The sequence below is a fragment of the Mustela nigripes genome, chromosome 14 (assembly GCF_022355385.1).
Source record: "Mustela nigripes isolate SB6536 chromosome 14, MUSNIG.SB6536, whole genome shotgun sequence".
Taxonomy (NCBI): domain Eukaryota; kingdom Metazoa; phylum Chordata; class Mammalia; order Carnivora; family Mustelidae; genus Mustela; species Mustela nigripes.
In genome coordinates this window covers 47,388,400-47,411,380 of record NC_081570.1, presented here as the reverse complement: position 1 = coordinate 47,411,380, position 22,981 = coordinate 47,388,400, and the positions used below count along the sequence as shown (strand labels likewise).

Sequence of the window (22,981 nt, the reverse complement as noted above, 5' to 3'; positions counted from 1 at the left end):
CTCCCTCATACTGTAATTGTAGCATTAAATAAGCTAATAAGTGCAAAGTGCTTAAGACATTGCTGGCAAACAATAAAAGTTGCACACATAAACACTTGTGGACTTGCCAGATACTGGGGAGCTCATCTGTCCTCACCCCCACCCTGTGATGTAAAGTATAATAAAGTTCCCTTTTCCAGGTGGGGTAACTGAAGAAAGTACACCTGCCAGGTCAGCTAGTTCCTAATTGGCCCAACTTAAATTCCTACCCAGGCCCGCCTAACATTAAGGGGAAAACATACCATTTAATTGTTTTTTTGTTTTGTTTTGTTTTGTTTTTAATATTCTAGGCCTTCACAGATAGGAAGGCATTTACTTCTCATAGCAATTACATGACATAAGGGTTGCTTACCCCCATTTTACGGACGCAGAAACTGAGAGTGAGAGCTCAAGTCATTTTCTCAAGGCCGGGTGGTTTGCCTGACACACTGTCCGTCCCAACAGAAGGAGAGGGCCTCTGGTCCCAGGTGCCTGGGGCAAGCGCTGGCATGTCTTCCTCGCCCCTGCTGGGACTAGGGGTCCGGGCGGCGGCTCCTGAGCAGGGGATAGTTCTAATGAGCCTTTCGCAGGGCACTGTCCTGGCGCTGGGGTCCTGCGCATGTCCCCTCTCCCCTCCAAGGAAGGAAGCATCCCATGCGTTCCCACTGCTGGACCCGGCGGTGGCCCCGCCTCCGTCGGCGGGGCTGGGCTGTCCACCCACCCTCCCAGCGGGTCGCCAGTGTGTCCCTTTCGCTTTTAGCCCCAGCAGCTCTCCGGTAGCCTGCGGATTACACAGAATAGCCCCCACTTGGCTGGCTGAGTGACAAAACGCAGCAGTAATTGTCCTGATGAAACCTATTTGCAAACAGGGCTCCCCTCCAGCAGAAAGCACCCCAGGGCAGGGAGTCCGGAAATCGCTGTTCTCCCGCCCCCACCCCTCCCCCTCCCCCGTTTCTGCTCCCCTTGTGGCTAGGTTCCAGCCTCAGTTTGCCCATCTGTGTAAATGGTGTCAACAGTGCTTCTGCCCCAAAGATCGAAAGGTGAAGGGTTTGGAAACAGCCTGAATTTCTTTGAAGTCCCCTCTTTTCACCGAAAATGATATATTAGGGTTTTAGATTCTTTTCCACCATTACTTGTTTTACTACGAATCTATACTTTTTAATTTGAAAAGGAGTAAAATTGCCACCCAGGAAAAATAATCTTTGGTTTATCCTGTGGTTCCCGGCCCCCTGTTTGAAATCTTCAAGGAAGCTCTGGAAGGCCCTTTCAACTCCCGCTGTTAATCTGATTCGTTGTGGTTATTTTTTATTGTTTTTCTTTACCGTTAAGACCTTTTATGAGCTCACTGATGACAGGTGGGGTGGGGAAAGACTGCGTTTTGCAACCAGATATGTTCGGTTAGAATTTCTTGTTCTGCCATTTTTTTTTTTTTTTTTTTGCCTGTGGACCCTCATCAAGCCAATTAAACCTCCTGAGCCTCATTCTCGCGTCTTTAAAATGGGGAGAATACTCCTGGCAGGTTTGGTTATTTGTCAAGGGCTTGCCTGGTGGTCAAGGGATGGGGATGCTAAGGGGTCCGGGTTCTGAGGGTCTAAGCCTGGACTTCTGCCCTCGTGGGCTCCTCCTGGCTGCCCCGCGAGCCACCCGCCCAGCCCCAGTGCTGGGCGCGCCGGCTCCCAGGCTCCCAGGCTCCCAGGCTTCCAGGGCTGCGGGTGGCACCGGTGCCGCCTCCTCCGCCCGCCCACTCTGCCCGCGGGACCCGCGGCGACCTGCAGGCGGAAGGCCGTGGCTTTATTTACACGGAAAGCAGCCGGTGGAGGCTGGCCATGTATGGACGAAACGCTGGCGGGCTGGCACCAGCGCCGGGGGAGGCCTTCTCCTGATAGGAATCTGAATAAATCAACAGGCGAATGAAAGAATGCGTTGAAAGCCATCACAGAAACACGACCCACAGGCGGCCTTCGGAATCAGCCCACAGGCCCCGTCCCATTTGATAGTTTGGCCTACTGAGGCTCGAATGATTCGCGAGTTACTGCCAGCCAGGCCTCCTGCCTCCCAGACCGCACTGTCCTCGGGTCTCCTGTGTGGCACGACTTCGGGTTGAACAGGCAGTAGGATCTAGACCCTAAGCCAAGGAGGGGAGGAAGGCCCCCACCACCCCCCCCCCCCACACACACCCCGCTTTATGAGCACCAACGACGTGCTAGGCACTGTTCATGTGTTATTTTGTCGACCTCTCACACCACGCTTTGAGGAAGGTCCTCCTATTTTTCATCTGGGGAAACTGGCTCAGAAAAGGGGTCACTTGCCTAAGAACACAAAAAGCCTGTAGGGGGAACAGCTGGGATTCAAGCACAACTCTGTCCCAGGCTCTTCCCACCCAAACGTGCTGCGGGGGAGGCCCCAGGGTAAAGCACAAAATGCGGGGCTGCGACGTCAGGAGAGCCGCACGATCACCCGGCTGTTTCGGGGAGCCGCCCCTTCCCTGGTTTTCTTTCCCAGGCAAACTGGGTGTCCAAAGCCTCCTCCAGTTGTACCTGTCAGCTGATTCGCCGCTGCCCCACCCGATCGCCTGATTTAGCAGCCGGAAGTTGCACTCCCGGTGACCGCTGACCCAGAGCCCCTAGTCGTTTCATTGCCAGAGCTAATGTCCTGGCTGGAAGACACACAGGTGCGCCCAGGGCGCGCATTTCTCCGGTCCCCGCCCGAGTTACTGCCCGAGTTACCACGCTGCATCCGGTCCGGGAGCAATTGAAACTGGTCCAGCCGCCCCTTTCCCGACAGGGCCCCGCCCACGCCCACCCTGCGGAGGCTCAGAACAGCTTTCTTCACTTTCCCTGGCCCAGCTCTCCTGCCGGGGGCGAGGAATGGAAGCTGGTTGCTCAATGTGCCTGAGGATTGTTCTGGTTCTCATGCGATTTGTCGACCAACCACAGGGGGCCGGGGGACTGGGGGGGGGGGGTGGCGGAGGGGCGGGGTGCAGCTCAAGCCACCCAGCAGGTACTGAGGCTTGCACACCCAGGTCCACTGAGCAAGCCCTTGGGGTTCCTGGTGTGACATCTTGGCCTTGTGCATGGCCCTCCAGAGTCAAATCCAATGGAGAAAGTGGGTAGGATGTCCAAGGCAGCCTTAGCCCTCTAGGTCCATCCAGCCAAGGGGGAGTGTGGGAGGCTGGTTTGGGGCTTGGCCTAAGGCTGGTTCACTCTCCTCTTCGTGGCCCTCCATCAGCAAATGCCCAATATCTCCAAGAACTTCCCCTGAAGCCTCAGTTCCTTTGCTTTAGACCTCTTGGCCAAGAGGAAGGCTTGAGCAGAAAAGCCAGTCAAGTGACAGAAGGAACTGACTCACAGATATTTTTCTAGTACTAGGCACTGTACTAGGCCCTGGGGATACCACCATGACCCAGACCCGGTTCCTACCTTCACCCTGTCCCAGACTAGTGAGGCATCAGGCAAGGAACAGGTCACTTTCATCTGGGGCAGGGAACCATTTCTCAGAGTGCTTCTGGGAGAAAACCCTAAACTGGCTGGGAGGGAGAGGTGGGAGGCATTAGAAGAGACTTTCTCAGATTGCAGACACTACCCTTTTCCTTCCTTCTTCCACCTTTCTGCATGCATTTCTGGATTACCTGAATCATGCTAAGAGCTCAGGGAGCAGCTGGTAGTTTTCAAGGGACAGCACATCATGGTTGTCATGGTGTAGGGGTTAAAACTCTAGAGCTCTGGCTGTAGCCACTTACTTTGTGCTGGGTGATTTGCATAATTTCTCTGAATTTCAATTTCTTCATCTGTAAAACAGGGTTAGTGATAATACCGGCTTCATAAGAATAAGGCCTGGCCTAAGGTAGGCATCAGTGAGTAGAATCTATTGTATTATTTCGTTGTGGTTCACATGTTTCTTCTGATCGCCCGACGACACCCTACAGCACAGGTAAGTTCAAACCCATTTTACAGATGAGGAAGCTAGCTTGAACAAATCAGCAGGATTGCCCATGCCTGGTAAGTTTTCAAGACCAGGACCCTGGGGGACGAATGGGCTCCTCATGGAATTCGGGGAGATATTTTGACCTCCACCTGCCCGCCCTGAAACTCCAGATGACTGGCTGAAACGGAACTGTCTGGGGAACTTCCTTTGACCTAAATCCCGTCAGCTATCTCGGAACAGCAGCCAGAAATACAAAGAGCCCTGCCCACAGCACTTTTACCCCAAAAGGCACTCCATGCCAGGGGATTTCTCTTTCAAGGACTACTTTAAAAAGGGGAATGATAAATGCTAACTGGACACCTACTATGTGCCAGACACCATACCGGGCATGCTCCTGCGGGTTATTTCACTTCCTGTGGGGAGGGAGAGGAGGAGGAAGGGGATCAGGAAGAGGAGGAGGTAAGAATCAACTTGCCCCCACTGCTCTCTATAATATAACTTGACATATGTACCTATAACCCTGAATGTTCCTTCTAAAAATGCAAATACAGTGATGTTACTCCAACTCCCCCACTTCAGATATCTTAGGGGTCACCCACTGCCTTTACACAAAGTCCACGCTGCAGAAAGGCATGCTCAGCCAGCCACGTGATCGCATCTGCTGTGCCCATTTATCTTCTAACCTCCGCACATGCAATTCCCGCTTCCTAGAATGTTCTTCCTAGCTCCTCGCTTTCCTTTCCTATTTTTTCCTTGATTAAAAAAGATTCATCCTTCAGCTCTCAGCTTTAGATGGCACCTCCTCCAAGAAGCCTTCTTGTCCATCCAGACAAGGCTAGGCCTGTCTCTACTGTATTGTAAGTGCTTCCTTAATGGCCTGTCCCACTAGATGGTGAGCTACTTAGGGACAGGGACGATGCTTTGTTCTGGCGTCCTCAGCACCAAACATGGTGTGGCTCATTAAATACACTCAGTAAATGTTGCATGGATGGATGAGAAAAGGTTGAGCATGAAAATTATTCCCATTTAACAGAGGAGAAAGCCAAGTCTCAAAGAGGGCAAAAATGCCTATCTAAGGTCAGATAGCTGGTTAAGGGGTGAGTTAAGCTAGAGATAAATCCCTGCCAATTCACTCAGTGTTCAGTCACCATTTCACTTATATTAATGATAATACAGGGGCACCAGTGTGGCTCAGTCAATTAAGCATCTCTTAGTTTCAGCTCAGGTCATGACCACAGGGTCTTGAGATCAAGTCCTGTGTTGGGCTCTAGGCTCAGCACAGAGTTTGATGGAGATTCTCTTTCCCTTTCCATCTCCCCCACCTCCACCTACTCCCTCCACCGCTCCTGTGTGTCCTTTGGTGAGCTCTCCCCAAATAAATAGATAAGTCTTAAAAAAAAAAAAAAGAAGAAGAAGATAATGCAAACTGCTTCTAAGATTTCTCATCAAAGTTGCTTCTACCACTGGTTTTCAATATTGCACAGAAACAGGACCCAGGTCCTGTTAACATGTGATGTGATAATTATAAACACTAATCATCAAATCGATAGGTAGTCCCAGGTGCCTAAGACATATTATACCTCATAACATCTTCCAGAAGTCAACACTGTGAAGTATTTAACAGATTAAAAAGCTGTTTCAGAGAGGTTCAGTCCTTTGCCCAAGGTTCCATGCCTTCAAATCCAAGTCAGTCTCCAACTCTAAAGTCCAAGTTCTTTCCACCTCCCCAGGCAGCCTCCTGACCATGACCCTGAGACCAACTCTCAAGTGGCCCTTGTGCTCCAACTGGGCCCTTTTCTCTCTTGATGGGATACAGATGAGATTCTGTAACTATTCATGGTCCTCTGGGCTTAGCCCAAGTGTCATATTAAGGCTGGCATTTTTCTCTGGTCACCCTTCTCTTCTCCCTTTGGGTTCCAGCATCTTCCCTGGCTCTACCTCTAGGGAAAAGACAAGGCATGGGAAGCGGTCATTGTTCCTTGTTCCAGTAAATGACCCCCTTGAGAACCAGGCAGGTAGGGGCAGATCCTCACATTCTCAGATGTCTCAATTAACAAACTCTTTTGCAATTATACACACCCTTGGCCAGAGCTCCCACAAACTTTCCTGACTCCTAGGAACTGTTCCCCAACTCTAGGGTCACTCCAAGAGCTTCCTTAAAGTGTCTGCATTAATTTATTTGCTCAATGTGTCTCTTTTAGTGAACAGCGCTCCCCGTGGAGCCCTGACACTTTTTCAACTCTCTGAGAGGAGGGGCTGCCCTGAAAATCTGTTCTAGACTAGAAGGTCCATGAGGCAAGTGCTACCTCCATCACCTGACACATGGTAAGCCCTTAGTAAGTATTTGTTGAACAGCTAAGTAGCTAAATACCAAAAAATCCATTCATCTCTTAAAATTTTCTTCTAGTGCTCCACTTAGAGATAGGATTAGAGCATGTTGAGTCAAAAGAGACCCTAAAGGAAAAAATTACCTACTTGAATCCCCTCATTTTACAGAAGGGGAGACCCAGAGAAAGGAGATTCAGAGTTCTGGGAAGAATCTAAAGTACAACCCAAGCTTCCTGACTTTTGCCCAGTCCCTTCTCTGTGTTGGGACCCTGCTCAAATGTCATAAACATAGTCCCATTTAATCGTCACAGCCACCATCTGGGGACAGGAGAAAGGAAGAAAGTGCAGTACCACTGCCAAACACTACAAGAAAACACTGGGGCTCAGAGGAGAAGTATAGAATACCCAAGGTCACACAGCCATAGTCTGGGGCTTCCTCCACGACAGCCATGCCAAGAGCTCATTCTCCCCCAGTCTCTCTGCCCGTTGCTCTCTGCTTTCATGAGCCTTAAAAGAGATTTGGAAAGAACAGGCCCTAAAGTTACAAAGACCTTCATCTTTATTATTCCCTCCACTTCCGGAAGGTTTGGTCAATCTGCCTGCCCAGTGCAAAAACTAAGACCATTCAGGTATGCAAAACTGCCACCTCTTCAAAGGGCTAGTGGCCCAAATGCTTGTCTCAGAGGCCAGATGGTCTCAAATGGCGCTGAGGACATCTCCTTGCTTCGGTGACACTGTAAGTGGGGACTCGGAGTCTTTGGGAGACTATTAGAGTCCATGTCCAATCTCAGAAGTCCTTCTGGACTCTGAGCACAGCAGGCCTTCTTGGTGATAGGCTCATCCACACCCCTGGTCCAACCTTCACTGTCATGGCTGGTGGCACCCCAGCAGCAAAGAACTATCGTTACAGCAGAGAAAAGTCTCCAAAGGAGGCCAGATGCCTTGGGAAAAACACCAAGAGAAAAAAAAAGCCAAATAAGTGAGAACAGCCATGCACTACCCTCCTAACATCACACTCAAGGGACCTGAAGCGAAGATTTTTATCTCTGGGACAAAACACTGCAGTTACTCAGGAATGAAGAGATAAAGCATTTCTTTTTCTAAAAGAGCAGGGGCAGAGTCCATTCACGGCATCCTGGGTCCGGAACTAGAGGGAATTCACAACGTGAATTGAAAAATAAAATATCTTACCAATGACTTGAATGGCCTGCCGTTTGGCCAGCACTGGGCAGGAGCCCCGGCTCTGCTCCACAGCAGCAGAAAGGTCTTGAACAAATGGTGCCACCTTCCTACATTTGTCTCTCAGGGGCTGAGCAGAGATGCTCATGGTGCCTCCTCCGCAGGGTTTGCGGGCATTAAGCAAGGTCATTGTTGTAAGGCACCCAGCACCATGATTGGCACAGAGTGGGTGCTAAACAAATATTAGTTCCTTTTTTTTTTTTTTTTTTTTTTTAAGAATAGGGAATGAATTGTGCTTTGGAAATAGAATAGTCATGGAAAAACCCAAGGGCCCCCCAGTGAAGTAAAGTTCCACCAGGACTAAACAGAGCCATTTCCCAGTCATTTGTTCAAGGACCAGCCCTCACCCATGTGACTGGCTTCCCACACAGAGGGCTTGTATGCTTCCCTTCCTGTTCTCCTTGCATGGGGCCTTGTCAGCAAAAACGCACTTAGCTACTCAAAATGCAATCATTACGACTCACCCAGCAGGCACAGCAACGCGCTGGCTGACATGTGCGTACACATACGAAAAATGCACGCAATGTGAGGCAGCCTGATAATACGTGTGGCTCCTGTCCACGGACCTTCAGCCAGACGGCAGGGCTGCGTGGAGAGAGCAGGAACTTCGCAGCTGGATCCGGGTGGGCCCAGAGCTGTTTCCTTCCTTTTGACAGTGTGATCCGGGGCAAGTCAGTGGAAGGGTCAGTCTGAAAAGTATTACGATACTTAGTGATGGGTCTTGTTGTGAGGATCCTAGGAGACAATGTCTGTCAAAGAATGCTCTAGAACACTTCAAGAGAGTTATTGCAGAACCGCCAAGAATCTGACAGGGGACGGGAGTCCCCTGCTGAGCTCACCTTCTTTATAGTGTTTTACCCAATAAAGTGGCCTCCTCTGTTACTCAACTCCTTTGGGGCTTTTGCCTCTGAGTGGGAAGACTTAGACCCTAGCTGGCTTTGCTCTGCTCTGGACCTCTTTTTGTTTTGCCTCAGTAAATGAGCCAGCCCAGCATCTGAGTGGGAATGCCGTGTTTCCCGCCTACGGTTCTCTCCACCCACCACCGACACTCCCCATTGCCCAGTGCAGCCTGGGGATGGCGGGTCCTCCGAGAAAGCTGCGAAAGAATCAAATTCATCTTCAGCCTCAAACCTCTTCCCCAACTCTCTCCCTCCTTCCTCTGCCTCACCGGGGCCTGGTTGGGTGGGACGACCCGCAGGGAGTGGGAGGGCAGGGACAAGGAAGGGCATGAGAGTGACCCTCTGGGTATGGACCTGGATCCGGATCCTCAGCAGATTATCTGGGAATGGGAACCAAACACACAAACAAAAAAAAGCACTGCAAAAAACGGAAATTCTCTCCCTCCTCTCCTCTTTTTTTACTGGAAAAACTGTCAGGTGGAAAAGGAAGAAAGTGAAATGAAGCAGTCCAGACCTGAGACCGGTTAGAACTTGAGAATCCTATTGGCAACTGTTTTGCATAATGCTTTCCCCAGCTTTGTCTCATTTCAACCTTCACAACGTCTTGGGGAGGCAGATCCTCTTGGCCCATTCTGTGGATGGTAAGACTGAGAATAAAAGAAGCAAAGTCATTTGCCCGAGATCACACAGCAAGGAAATACCAGCTATGGGGCTCAAACCTGAGTCTGCCTTCTCTAGATCCCAGGCTCTTGCTGTAATCGGGGTCATTTTTCCATAGGACCAAAAAGGAATTCTGAGTCCTGGGTCCATCTCAGACTCGCCTCTATCCAGCCCCCCCCCACTGACCATCCATACACCCAAGCAACCTCGGTGGGGTGCACGTGAAGCTACTCACTGCTTCACCAGCTTACACTCGGGATTCATGCACTTCCCTGTGTATGTGAACTGGTTCTTTTAAAAAGACACGACATGACAAATACGATCTTAAAATCCATTGGGACATCACTTCACCAAAGGCTTTTTCTACTTTTTATTTGTAAAAGCCCCCTATACAATTGGACCCCTTGCCTGCCTCTCCAGCCCACCACCCCCACTTTGTGTAGAACCCACAGAGGCCAGGCTCTCCTTCCTCTCTTCCCAGTGCTCTTCCCTCCTTCAGCAGGCGGGCTGCTACGGCCTCATCCCTCCAGCCTCGGGTGAGGCAGTCCTGCCTCCAGGAGTCTTCTCTGACCGCCCCTCCTGCACAGTTGGGACCCAGACCTGCTCAGCCTCCCAGCACCAGGGCCCCCTGCACAGCCCTGCCGTTCTGAGCTGGAAACGCCTGTTTCTCTGTCTGCCGCTACCCGTCTGTGAACTCCTTGAAGGCAGGGCCTGTACTCCCTAATTCCCGGCAGCAAGCTCAGCAGAGGCCCAGCAAGTGTTTCCGGATCAAAGGACGAATGAATGAACTCCCTGCCCACCTTCCAGTAGTGCTTGCCTCCCTCTTGACTGGAAACCCTGCTTTTTGAGCTGTACACTCCGTCCCTTTGCCGAATCCGAAATTCTGGGGCAAGGGTAGGTGGGGAGTGGGGATGCTGTAGTGGGTTAGGTTGAATTATGTCCTCCAAAAAGATATATCTAACCCTCTGTACTTGGAAATGTGACCCTATTTGGAAATAGGGTCTTTGCAGACATCACTACGGATCTCAGGATGAGATCATTTTGGGGTTAGAGTGGGCCCTAAGTCAGCCATGTGAAGGGGGAGGCAGGGGTCGGAGCAATGCTACCATAAGCTGGGGGTGGCAAAGAATGGCTACTCCCTTGGAGCCTTCCATGGGAGCATAGGGTTCTGGGCCTCTAGACCTGTGTGAACATAAATTTCTATTGTTTGAAGCCACCAAGCTTGTGGCATTTGTTCCAGCGGCCCTAGGAAACCCGTATTAGCAGCAACTGTGTCTCTCATGGCTGTGATGTCCCAGTCCCCCCTTCCCCAGGCTCTTCAGAAACCTCGCCAGGCAAATGGTCGGGCCTCTGTGAAAGCCTTATGAGGTACTGAGTCCCGAAGGCCTTGTCTGGATTTGCAGCTGGGTTGCCTATTCTAAAAGTTGACTGAAGCCAATGCAAGGTTATCCCAACCCCACAGTCAGGTAAGTCAGTCAGCATGGGAGGCACTAGCATGCTGCCTGTGAGGTAGCCACTCTATGCTCTACGTGTCACATTCGGTCGTCTTCTGCTCAAGACGTATTCTTTTGTTTTTTTTTTTTTTTAATTACTTATTTATTTGAGAGAGAGAATGAAAGAGAGCATAAGAGGGGAGAGGTCAGAGGGAGAAGCAGACCCTCTGCCGAGCAGGAGCCCAATGCGGGACTCAATCCCAGGACTCCAGGACCATGACCTGAGCCGAAGGTACTTGCCCAACCAACTAAGCCACCCAGGCGCCCCCCAAGACGTATTCTTGAGTATGTTCTCCAGGTCCATCTTCAAGAAGAGGGAACTGAGGCTCGGGGGGGTGGGGCAACCCACTTGAGGTCTCACAGAGCTCCCACTGCGGGTGTTGGGTCTCGAGCCCTGGGCTCCCAGGGCTGTCCCTCACCTCACTAAGCTACCACACTTTGTGACAGGAACAGAATCAGGACAGGGAGAAGGAAGGGGAGGGAGAGGCCAGTGGAGGAAAGGGGTTCAGCTAGCCAACTTTGTGTTTTTGCTTTCCCAGGTTGGGAATAATTAGGTATCCTGCTTCTAACTTTCCATGTGTTGTGGTGGTGTCAGATGTAAACCTTGAGTGATCCTTATCTATGATCGGTATGCATCTGTATGAGCGGAATTAATCATACTGTAAAGCTGCCATGGGAATTCCAGACAGCCCTGAGACCACGGCAGGAAGGACGAGTATGAGCAGGGGCACATCACCGCCACTCACGCAACAACACTGGTCCCAGGGGCGCAAGCGTGAAGGGAGTGGGTCCCTGACGCTCCTCCTCGCTGCTCGTTGCCTTGGTCTGGGTAACATACATGCTGGTCAGTGAGCCATCCAGGCCTGGAGTCACTTGGAGCATTGAAGCGGGCTCTTCCCGGGCATTTTGGAGAGAGGCCACACACTTCCAGGCACACAGGAACTATTTATGGAGTGCCGACTATATGTTGGGCTCTGGGGACACAGCAGAAAGAGATCGTACGGTAATAACATTGTACGGTGACAGCAACGACACGTATCCTGGTGAACATGTCATGATATGGGTACCTGTGGATTTGCTAGGTTCTGTGCCTGACACTAATATAACATTGTATATCAGCTATCATTCAATTAAAAAAAAAAAGAAAGAAAAAAGGGGAGGATCAAAACGAAATCTATTCCTATAAAGCTTAACATTCTACTGGGGGCAGGAGGAGAGAGAAAATAAAAGTAAATACATAAATACATACTATTTCACTGAGAAGTGAGAAGGACAGTCGAATGGGGGATTGGGAGAGACTGGGGGTGCCATGTCATGAAGGTCATTAAGGAGTGCCTTCCTGATAAAGTGACAGGTGGGCAGAGGCCTGAGGAGGGGAGAGTGAGGTCTGCGGATCCTTGGAGGTGGAGGGAACTGCAACTATGAAAGACCCAAAGGTAGAATGTGCTTAAAAAGTTCCAGTAATGGTCTGAGGCTGGAGCCTCTATTCATGGGAGGAATCTGAAGCCCAGAGAAGTTAAGTAATTTCTCCAATGTCACACAGTCAATATGGGAGTGCTGGAATCAGAGTCGAGAGATTGTCTAAGTCCAAAGCCTATTCTTTCCAAACCTGAATCTGAGTGGGTGCAGAGAAGATTATCAACATAGTCTGTGACCTTAAAAATGTCCCTGACTTACAACAGCCCCATGAGGTCAGAACTGTTACTGTCTCTATTTTTAAGAATGAGAAAATGGATGCCCAGAGAGGTTCAGTGACTTGCCCAAGTCACAACAGCTGGTAGGTGGCAGAGCCAAGATTCAGTACTGGTCTACCTCCTCATATCTTACCCACAGCTCTGTGTTATTACATAACACCATTGTTTTGAACTTTAGTAAAATATATTTTTAAACTTCATTTACAAATAGGCAGTAGGCAAGAAAAGCACCAAGTTATCTAAGCAGACCAGTACTGCAAGACTTCTTGAAGAACGCACATAAGTGTGCACATGGGCGCATGCGCACACACATTTATTGACATGTATACGTACATATACGGATATGGACACACCCATACAGTGCATGCATACACAACATTCCAAAGTCAATTACTTCCTAAATTAACCTCTGTTATCTGGGTCTCTGGGGAAGTTAAGTCATTTGCCCAATTATGATGAGCTGCCAAAGCCATCTTGTCCATTCCCAGGAAGTACATGGATGTAGTCTTCAGATTACTTCTTAAAAAGTCAACTGGAACGCTCTGTTACCATTTCCTTGAGAAGCTCAGGGAAGGGGTGGTAGCAGAAAGGTTGAAATGTCAAATATTCATCCCTCGGCAGTAGAGGACTCCTGAAAACATCAATTCCCAGTGTCCTGCTTCTTCTCCGGAAATGCAGACTCAACTACTCTGGTAATTCAATTTGGAGCATCAGGAGGCAAAAGACTCCTGTCAAGGGGTGCTGTGGTTTAGGGAAAATGAGTGGAAACTCACTTTGTCCTCCAACGGTCCTGAGTTCTAAGCTGGTTTCCAGCCCTTCCTGCCTATGTGATCCCAAAGAGGTGAGTGGGTTCCCCTATAAACAAAGCAGCAATAATATAATACCTACTTCTGAGCCATCACGAGAATTATAAAGATCCCTTAGATCAAGTGTCAAGCACACAGCTGACGGTGATAGAGGGCAAAGTTCGGAGTCTTGACCTTTCCCCTACAAGGTGGAGAGTCACTAACTTCCAACCCATAGAACCTACAATTACTATCTCTGGCCACCATGGGAAGAAGTTTAAATGAGGCGGATGGGGGGAGGCAGGCAGATGTTTTCACACAGAAAGGCAGGCCCAGGCATCATTACCATGTTGCTAGGTAGTGTTAAGCCACCCACCTAGCCCCAGAGTGGGCAGCAATTAATGTAATTAGCACAGTGATGAGTGTCCTCTGCAACGATAAACAGCTCGGTCCTGCAGAACTTGACAGACCTGCTGGTCCCATGGGGCTCCTGACCTTGAGCGTCCACTTGGGGAGTGGTGTAGTACGGTTTAGAGGAAAGAGACAGGCTTGGAGTCAGATGGAACCAGAAGTAAATCCTGTCTTTGCTAGTTCCTAACCATGTGTCTGAAGGCAAGCTGTGTCCCCTCTCTGAGTCTTCGTCTCCTCATCTATAATATGCGGCTAATAATATTTTCACACGATTCTTAGAGTTACTTCTACCATCACCAACATCACCATGGAAATCTCCAAACTGGGCTGGTACTGAAGTGGCAAAGGGTGGCCAACTGCCAACATTGCTCGTACCTAGTGCTGGAGCAGCCCCATATTTCTCTGGCCAAAGTCAGAGCAGGCAGCACTGATCTGACTGGCTTTAGGGAAACTATTGGAGTTTGGAATGCAAAGCATATTGATACCTAGAATAAAAAGGGAGAGAAAGTACCCCTTGATTTGAACATTTAAGATAATGTTATAAATAATTACCACTAGCATTATCAGCAATACCACCACTTACGTAGAACAAAAGCACCATGGCAATCTGGCAGTTGGTAATAAAAGCACAAAACCTGCTTCTATCTTTGTATCTAGCCATTCCATCTTCAGAATTAATACCCTTAAAAAAGAAGTTAAAAAATCCAAAGGTGGTTATGTATAAGTAAGCATATGGTAAGGTTCTTGATGATCGTTAAGAATTCGCTAATTTGGGATGCCTGGGTGACTCTGCCTTTGGCTCAGGTCATGATCTCAGGGTCCTGGGATTGAGTCCTGCAACCAGGCTCCTGCTCAGCAGGGAGCCTGCTTCCCCCCTTCTCTTTGTCTGCCTCTCTGCCTACTTGTGATCTCTCTCTGTCAAATAAATAAATAAAATCTTTTAAAAAAGAAAAAGAATTCGCTAATTTGTCCAACAGTTACTAAGTGCCTACTGCTACCAGAGATAAAGACTTTGAGTGTGGGGACACACACACACTCAGGATTCATTGAAATGAAGGTTCTGAAAAGGTCTGTAAACAGAGTAAATCAAGAGGGAGGAATCTATAGGGAAACTACAAGCAAAACTGAAGCATAATCCCTGAGAGCCACATGGATTCTTGGAAACACGCATGTGAATTGCTGTTAAATGAAAGAGCAAAGTTGGGGCGCCTGGGTGGCTCAGTGGGTTAAAGCATCTGCCTTCAGCTCAGGTCATGACCCCAGGGTCCTGGGATCGAGCCCCGCATCGGGCTCTCTACTCAACAGGGAGCCCGCTTCCCCCACCCCCACTCTTTCTGCCTGTCTCTCTGCCTACTTGTTATCTCTTTCTGTCGAATAAATAAATAAAATCTTTTTTTAAAAAATGAAAGAGCAAAGGAAAAACAGAAATAATCATAGGACTCAGAGAATGTCAAAACCAGGAAGGGCCTCAGAGAACACCAAGTCCAGCAGTTCTCAACCCTTCCCATGGTGTCTTGGACAGGTAAGACTCACATAGCCTTAACAGCCTAGGCAGAGAAAACAATTTATGGGCTAATAATAATAAACATTTCCAGCTGCTAGTTGTCACTCCACTGTTTTCTCTCCCACTAGAGACAGCTTTTCAGTATCCCAGGGTGTAAGCTGAAGCTATTAAAGGGATAACCTTGAATCCACTCTAATTTGTTTAATAAAATGGAGGTTGGGAGTCAACACTGCAGTGGAGAGTCAGTGATCTGGCCCAGGCCTTCATGCAATTGGTGGAGAAGCCAAGGCCCCAAGTGACCCATCTAACCTGTCATGCTAGCACATACTTCTTGCCCAATCGGTATTTGCCGAACGAGGATTCGTGAATGAACAGGCAAATGAGATGACATGACCCAGGTTACCCAAGCTGTATGTGGCTAGTAACACATACTGTTTGAAACTTAGGGATTGGGAGTGAAGTTGTTTGTTTGTTTGCTTATTATATGGAATGCTTCACAAATTTGCACGTCATCCTTGTTCAAGGGCCAAGGTGATCTCCTCTGTAGTGTGTTCCAATTTAAGTATATGTGCTGCTGAGGTGAGCCCTGGGCGTGAATTTGGAATGTGGAAGTGCATGATCATTGTATTTCCTTTCTTTATTTTGCTCAAGGGTAGTCTGGGAAATACAGCAACTATCCAACAGACATGGCAGTGTAGACGGAGCCATAGGAAGAGCCTGAAAAGACACGGAGTTCCAGAATCTTCAAGATATGGATAATACCAGGGGCACCTGGGTGGCTTAGTCATTTATGCAACGGACTCTTTGGTTTTTGGCTCAGATCGTGATCTCAGGGACCTGGAATCAAGCCCCGCCCATGCTGGGTAGGAGGGGGTTCCCCACTCAGTGGCGGGGGGGTCCCCACTCAGCAGGGAATCTGACTGAGGTTCTCTTTCCCTCCCTCTCTCTCTGCCCCATCTCCCCACTCTCCAATGTCCCATGTCCAGTGCTTAAAAGCCACAACAGAGATTCCCCCCCCACCACAGTAGACTCTTTAACTGACCCATGGAGAAGAGATGATCTTTTAACAGAATTGACCTAGTGCAGAACCCATAGAAAAAGTCCTCAGTTTGCTGATCACTGGTGATGGCTCTTCCCTGCCTTTTCCTTTTCCCAGAATGCCCTTCCCAAACCACTCTCCTCTCCCAGGGTTGACATTTATATCCTTTATATTTTAGCCCCTCTGTAGAAAGGCCCTTTTGGATCATCCCCTTTAAGAAGATCTTCCATTTTTGGGGACGCCTGGGTGGCTCAGTTGGTTAAGCAGCTGCCTTTGGCTCAGGTCATGATCCCAGCGTCCTGGGATGGAGTCCCACATCGGGCTCCTTGCTCAGCAGGGAGCCTGCTTCTCCCTCTGCCTCTGCCTGCCATTCTGTCTGCCTGTGCTTGCTCCCTCCCTCTCTCTCTCTGATAAATAACTAAAATGTTTAAAAAAAAAAAAAGAAGAAGATCTTCCACTTCCTTAAAGCCAGAAGTGTTTGGAAATCTTCTAGGTCAGTAGCTCAACTGTCTCCCGACTCCCCATCAGGTAACGTCCAATATCCTGCTAGGTACACCACAAGGAAAACAAAGTTCCAGATCACAGGCAATTCCCACCTGGCTTTTTTTCACTCCTAACACATGCCGCTTATTATGATTTCATATTAATTTATTTATTAACTCTATATAGCCACTATAATACTAGTGATTACAGTTGACATTTACAGGACACTTACTGGGTTCAGTAGTCATCAAATCATTTACTGTCCATAACATCCCTCTGAAACAGATTCCCTTGTGATCCTTATTTTATAGATGAGGAGATAGATTCAGAGACGGGAATTTGACCCAATGCATATTGTGCGTCAAGGACAGAACCGGATATCAGAGTCAGACGATCTGGCTCCAGAGGTTAAGGGCTTGACCTCTAGGTGACATAGAAGCACCATGAGGGCAGATTCCATGTCTTTTCTTGCCCGTCACTTCATTCCCAGGACCGTGTATAATGTGTGATATGGGATAGGTCCTCAATCAGTATCTGTCAGAAGAATGACATTAAGGGAGGGCAGGGTGAGGACGGGAGGGAAGAAGGAGGACTGAGGAGGAAGACACGCCACTAGCCCCTTCATGCTCTCCTGTCGGTAAAGTAGGGCTGGGGCCCACTGAGGAGTCCCTGCCTCACTTGGGAGCGACAGAGATGCTGGAGATAGAGCTGAATGAGACAGTGTCCCTGTCCTGGCAGAGTGCTGCATCCTCATCTCAAGGTGGTCCATTGCTTCCGATGCTCTCAGGAGAGCCCAGGGCCCTTCCCTGCTAGCAAAGGGGGTTCAGCTGTAATGCAAGCATTCTCCTCCAGGCCCCTGTGGAGGCCCTCAGAGCACACCAGTAACTATGACAGAGCCCTCTCTCCCTAGAAGACACAGACTAGTGAGGAAGAGGAACCCTGGAACCAAGGAGAGGAGGGGTTGTGGCCCAGCCAAACGGGGAACAGAGGGAAGGCACTGAGTGTCTTCTGCCCCTGGGAGTCTCTGCTTGCTCAGCTCATGAAGCCCGGGACAAGGGCAAGCTCGTGGTTGAGAACTGAACCCCTCACTCTCCATATCAGCCTATGTGGCTGCCCTGCTCTACTACACAATATTGTGACACGTGTGACTTGAAGACACGCTAAGATGGATCACAAGAGGAATGAGAGCCTCGTTCTTTCACACTGATTTTTCTCAGGATGTTAGCATTTTGTTCCACTGAGGAACAGCAGCGGAACAGAAACTGTCCTACTCAGGGAAATGCAATCACCTCAGAGTCATACAGAACTGGGGGACTGGGGGCACCTGGGTGGCTCAGTGGGTTAAGCTGCAGCCTTCGGCTCAGGTCATGATCTCAGGGTCCTGGGATTGAGTCCCGCATTGGGCTCTCTGCTCAGCGGGGAGCCTGCTTCCTCCTCTCTCTCTCCGCCTGCCTCTCTGCCTACTTGTGATCTCTCTCTGTCAAGTGAATAAATAAAATCTTTAAAAAAAAAAAAAAAAGAACTGGGGGACTGGGCATAGTGCCCGTTCACCCCCCATCCTCCCACTGGGCTGTCTGCCTACACTGCCTTTCTTAAAAGAGCTTATTGCTTGGTGTGCCCCCCCCCACCAGTCTTCAAGCACCTGCCCTCCACCCCATAACTCAGCAGTCTCATTTCTCCCTTGTGCCTTCCATCAAGTAAGCGTCACCAGTTTTAAGGTCAAGTCCTATATTTGCTAGTGTGTGTGTGTATGTATTTAACGGGTCTTTCTAGTTCTATTATTTCTATTAGGATGCTTAGAGTTTTATTTTAGCATTACGGTTACGATATTGCACAGGTTTTCAGTGGTCTGCCTCAATCTCATTTCTGTTACTTTTTAATGTGCAACTCTGCAGAACACCAAGCTTTGCAGGGACTTCCATGTCACATTATAGCAGAAATGCCGGTGGCAGTGCATCAATGGCTTTTCCACCTGCTACTATGCCATTCCTTATCCAAGTTCCAAGAAATCTGGGGAAATGGCAATTATCACCTTCAGACGAGGGAACTGAGGCTCAGAGACGTTTAGTGACTTATCCAAAGGTGATGAAATACTACTGGAATCCAAGTCTTCAAGTCCATTTACCCAGTTTTCACCGTACCCACAATATTTAGCACATTTTCTAGATATATGGTAAGCCACTGATCAGCAAATTATTCAAGGAACACTTAATTCTGCCCACAGATCATTCCTTTATCCAACAACAAGGTCCATAAATGCCATTGGGCGGGGGGGATGAGGGAAAGAAGGTAGCTAAACTTTTTTGAACTCCGACTATGAGTCAGGAATGACATTTGATGCTTTTTTAACATGAACACACACACACACACACACATGCACGCACACGCATACTATGAGATAGCTGCTGTCATTTCATTTTATAGACAAGAAACTGTCTAATTTAAGGAAATTACCCAAAATCATTATACTGGAAAGGAAATGCATTGAGATTTGAACCCACGTCTTCCTGATTCCAAAGCCCATGCTTTTCTACTATATCAGTGGAGAACACCTACCTTCTGTAGAGTAGGAGAATACTTTCAGTGGCACAAGGACAAATCTATCTATTTTAATGACCATGCATTTATTTTTACGGTGGTCTAAATGTTTCTGGCAAGTAATATTTGTTATCCGCTTAAAATTGTAAGACATCTTCTCCTACAAAAATATCCTTAGGTTTTAAGAAAGTAAATCTCTTTAAAGAAAAATATCAAGAAAATTAATTTTAGATCTGTAAGTGGACATAACAAAATGGAAAAAGCGGTGGGTAAATCTCTGAAAATTGAGGAATACACCTCTTAGCCCTTACAAAGCCCTTAATAAAATATTTTCTTTATGCGGTTGATTCCCATGAGCTAGATCAGCAGATATTGTCTAAATTAGCTTGACTAGAAAGGAAATTAAAATAGGCATGATTCCCTGGCCAGTGTCTTCAGGAATTTAATGTGGCACTCTTTATTTCAGTGTCTGTGCCAACTGGTGTTTTCTTTGCAGGATTCAGGTCGTTAGTCTAAGAAATGCTTGGGTTCTCACAAGACAGAGGAAGCAACAGAGAAAGAAGACAATATATATTTTAAAGAGAGTAATGGAAGGTTCAGGGCCTAGTGAATATTCCCAAATGATCCACACATTTGATGTTTGTGTTACACAGAGAGAAAAGTAAAAGGCCCTAGCCCCCTCTAGACACCTGGGTTTCAATCCCATCTTAGCCACTAATTTAATGTGTCACTCAGGTAAGTGACAGCTGGGAGGTTCACCGTCCCCACTGGCTAAATGAAGGAATTTTGATTTCCATAACCACTTCCCAGCAATGTGAGACACACCCAATCAAGAATAACTATAATTGGCAAAAGCAGCTGTCCATGTAAGTTAGAAGGCACCTGCCTACCATGGGCACCAGAGCCCTTCCTGCTCTAAGAATCTATGATTTCATGATTTAAGCTCCTTGCACTGCAGATGGCCACACAATTAGCAGAGATGCATACAGAGGGCCATTAAAGTCCCTGAATTATGCTTAGAACATCACACCACAGGCCGTATAAGCCAAGCTGGTATAAACGCCTACCTGCCCTTCTAGGCAATGAGTACCCTGGTTAATTAAACATCCATGTGACCATCACTAAGCTCATTATAATTGTAAATATGGAGTTTGTATTCTTAAGAAATGCTTAATGCAACTTTGTAATATATTGAACACAATTTAAACCATCCTGGCTAAGTATTCTCTTTTCCTCACGTTATTGTTTTTGTAACTAACAAAGCAATGAATGTGGATTGTCACAGATGACTATACAGCACACATTCACTACCTCCTTCCATATCCTCCATGACCTCCCAGGTTCACTAATATTGGACTTAGCCATGTGGCTTGCTTCAGCTAACAGAAAGTGGGCAAAAGGAGAGTATACTGGTTTCAAGCCTCGGTCTGAAAAAGCTTCCCATGTTTCCATTTGCCCCAACCTCTGCCATGAGAAGAACAGATCCCTGGTAGGACCTGCCTCTCTAGGATGCGTTCCAGAATGAGACACATCAAGCGGCCCTGCATTGGGTCCCCCACCCTAACTCTTCGGGGTGCACACAAACACACGTGGTATGGTACTCGGATCAGCAGTTCCAGGAGAAGCCGGCATCACTACTCCAAAAACCGCCAGGGAGCCCTGTGCAGTAGGGAGAAGAGACCACCCACCCGGACCTTAGGAAGTGTAAGCCCCCTCAACTAACCTGCAGACCCATAGGCAGGAAAAAAATATACTTAACCTTAGATAGCACTCGCATTTTGTGGTCATTTGTTTCATGACAAAAGTCAATTAATCCACCTATTGTGACCAGGAAAAATGTACAGAAATCATACACTTTTAAATATAAGTGCAATCTCTTTATCCCACCCCCAATGAAAGTAGCTGATGGCCATCATTTCATGGGAACTTTCTATTCCTTTCTTTGGATTTTCCAAGGATTAAATGAGCAAATGCATGTAAAAAACTTAGCAAAGTGATGAGCCTATGATGTAGACACTCAATAAATGTTAGCTCTTCTCCTTATATTCTCATGCAAACAAATATCTCAGGTGTAGGGTTTTTTTGTTTTTGTTTTTGTTTTTTAATGTATGGCCAAATGTGACAATGCTTTACACATTACTCTTGGCTTGCTTTCTTCATGTAATGGAGTATCATAGGTTTTTCTTTAGGTCAACTCATCCTTTTTCTTTTCTTTTTTTTTTTTTTTTTAAGATTTTACTTATTTATTTGTTAGAGAAAAAAAGAGAGAGCAAGAGTGAGACAGAGAGAGAGCACAGAGGGAACAGGAGAAGTAGACTCTCTACTCGGCAGGGAGAACCCTGAGATCATGACCGGAGCCTGAAGCAGACACCTGAGCAACTAAGGCACCCAGGGACCCAGGTCAACTCAACTTTTTAAAAGCATTTCTCTCACTTTTTCATTAGCTGCATGATATTCCATGGTTTAAATATACCATAATCTATTTTACCTATTTCCATTGTTGTAGATAAAGAAACTGACAGAGAGTTGAGATGTTCATGGAAATATTTGCCAGTCTTCCTTGTCAAGTCATGGGACTCACTCTAGCCAATCAGATATGAGTGGAAGTGTGCAAAACTTTAGAGCTATCTAGTGATGTTACCTCTCTCTCCCCTCTAGGACACACGACAATATTTCAGACAGGGGGCTACCACTTCAGCCTGAGTTTCAGAGAAAGAGCTAAGGCCTCAATCATGATGAAAATGGAATATTACGCAGCCATCGGGAAACATGAGTACCCAGCTTTTGCATCAACATGGACGGGACTGGAGGACATTATGCTGAGTGAAAGAAGTCAAGCAGTGAGAGTCAATTATCATATGGTTTCACTCACTTGTGGAGCATAAAGAAAACATGGAGGACATTGGGAGAAGGAAGGGAAAAATGAAGGTGTGGGGGGAATCAGAGTCAGAGCCCAAACCGTGAGAGACTGCAGACTCCGAGAAACAAACAGAGGGTTTTAGAGGGGAGGGGGTTGGGGGGATGGATGAGCCCAGTGATGGACATTAAGGAGGGCACGTATTACATGGAGCGCTGGGTATTATATGCAAGCAATGAATCATGAAATGCTACACCAAAAACTAATGATGTACTATATGGTGACTAACATAACATTATAAAAAAAAAAAAGAAAAGAAAAGAAAATAATCATGACTGAAATGTAGCATGCACAAGAAATAAACTTATTTGTTCAAAGACTGAGATTTGGGTGGTGGTTTGTTACCACAACCTAATTTAGAGAATGTTAATACAGTGTTTTAAGACTTTCAAGTGTTTGGATGTTCATTGTAAATATTCATCATCCACTGGTCTGACCAAGCAACAACATGCTCATCAATCAAGACATGGGTTGACAGAATAATGGGAAAACAATCTCCTCCCTAACTTCATTTTTTAAAATTATCAGTAGCTTTCTCCCTTACTGCCAAATCACTGGACAAGGAACCCAATGGTATCACAGAAAAAAAACAAGTCTAATGATGTTGTCCGGTAGATTGAGGACATCCTCTGTATGTGGGAAGGTTCTTAGGTAGGTCAGAATCATGAGAATGTTGACCCATTTTCACCAAGTTGCCAGCTACCAACACACAGACACGCAACACGGCACTCGTGTCACTGTTTCCAAGAAAAGCCATCATAACTACCTGGAAAACTGCAGGGAATGCAGGTGCAAAGGAGAGAAAGTAGAGTCAACAGGAATTTAGGAAAGCTAATTCCAGCTTCCCTGGGTATCAGCTCTGGACCTCTGTCTGCTCAGAGAACCACCGTGAGGATCCAGTGAGGGACAGCAGGAGCAGTTACAACTGATGAGAAAGAACATTTACTTTTTTTTTTAATTACACATATAATACATGTGCATAGTAGGAAGTTTTAAAACAAAAAGAGAAACATAAGGAGGAAAATGGAAATTATCCAAACTTCACAACT

General features: G+C 47.4%; 1 long non-coding RNA gene and 1 other non-coding gene across 4 annotated transcripts in view; both read right to left on the bottom strand.

Moving 5' to 3' along the window:
- Nucleotides 1-408: 408 nt before the first annotated feature.
- The window catches only part of LOC132001810 (uncharacterized), a 31,348-nt gene continuing 8,775 nt past the window's right edge, over nt 409-22,981 (bottom strand). The window contains exons 1-3 of one of the 3 annotated variants that reach the window (XR_009399685.1): nt 8,923-9,035; nt 7,974-8,198; nt 6,950-7,211 (exon numbers count right to left, since the gene is read on the bottom strand). This is a non-coding gene — a long non-coding RNA (uncharacterized LOC132001810). Of the gene's footprint in view, nt 574-6,949; nt 7,212-7,973; nt 8,199-8,922; nt 9,036-22,981 lie in introns of those variants that run through there. The other 2 variants (XR_009399686.1, XR_009399684.1) reach the window with 2 other exon arrangements.
- On the bottom strand, nt 15,434-15,542 carry LOC132002341 (U6 spliceosomal RNA). The gene has a single exon (XR_009399833.1). It is a non-coding gene; the product is annotated as a U6 spliceosomal RNA (small nuclear RNA).